This window comes from Lupinus angustifolius, chromosome LG20 (genome assembly GCF_001865875.1).
Source record: "Lupinus angustifolius cultivar Tanjil chromosome LG20, LupAngTanjil_v1.0, whole genome shotgun sequence".
NCBI lineage: Eukaryota > Viridiplantae > Streptophyta > Magnoliopsida > Fabales > Fabaceae > Lupinus > Lupinus angustifolius.
Window position 1 is genome coordinate 19,697,961 of NC_032028.1, and position 885 is coordinate 19,698,845.

Sequence of the window (885 nt, forward strand, 5' to 3'; positions counted from 1 at the left end):
GTTTTAGAAAATTTCAACGGTTGAATATGTTCTTGACATACTCATGAACGACATACTTATATCTCATCAACATCCATTGGTTGAATGTTGAGAGATCAAGGATTGAAGATGGAAGAAGAAAGGAGAAAATGAGAGAAAAGTGAAGAGAGGATTTACCTCCTCTTAGAAAGTTTGCAAATGAAAGAGTGTGAGAGAAGTGTGAAGTGTGGGGGTTTAAGGGGAGAGAAGGAAATCAGATTTCCCCCTAGGCCATCATGACAAATCTCCTAGGGTGGCTAATGATGATTTCCTATGACATTAGGGTGGGTGATGTGAGGTTTACTTTATGGAAGTCAATTTTCGCATCCCAATGCGAAATGACCACCTCACGGATACGTGTGTTAATCATGCTCGAGTATCATCGGCTAATACTCGATCAGATATTACAAATCGCCCGATCGTAATATCCGATTAGAATTTCGGATTTCGGCATTCCGAGTGAAAAATATTTAGAAAATAAGTATGAGTGTAATCAAGGTCTATTTTGACTCGAAATTAAATTACGAATCCAACGACGCGATCGGAATTCGATTCCGAGTTACGGAACTCAAAACGACACTTTTTGAGTCGTACCGGGCGGATTCGGCCCCGACACCCCGACAGTGGTCCAGAACCGACTGTCTCAGAAAATTACCAAAATTTACCACAAAATCGGAAATAAAATTTCAAGAATAAAACGCAACTTGAGTTTCGTCTAATTCCTTACCGAAAATTCTCAGAAATTCATTTTCGAATATATAATTAATGAAAATATTAGTAAAATCTTATAATTCAAAATCGTAAAATTCGCGGTGTTACTTATTCCAAATTTGAATCCAGTGGTTATGCTTTTGTGGCCAATTGTAG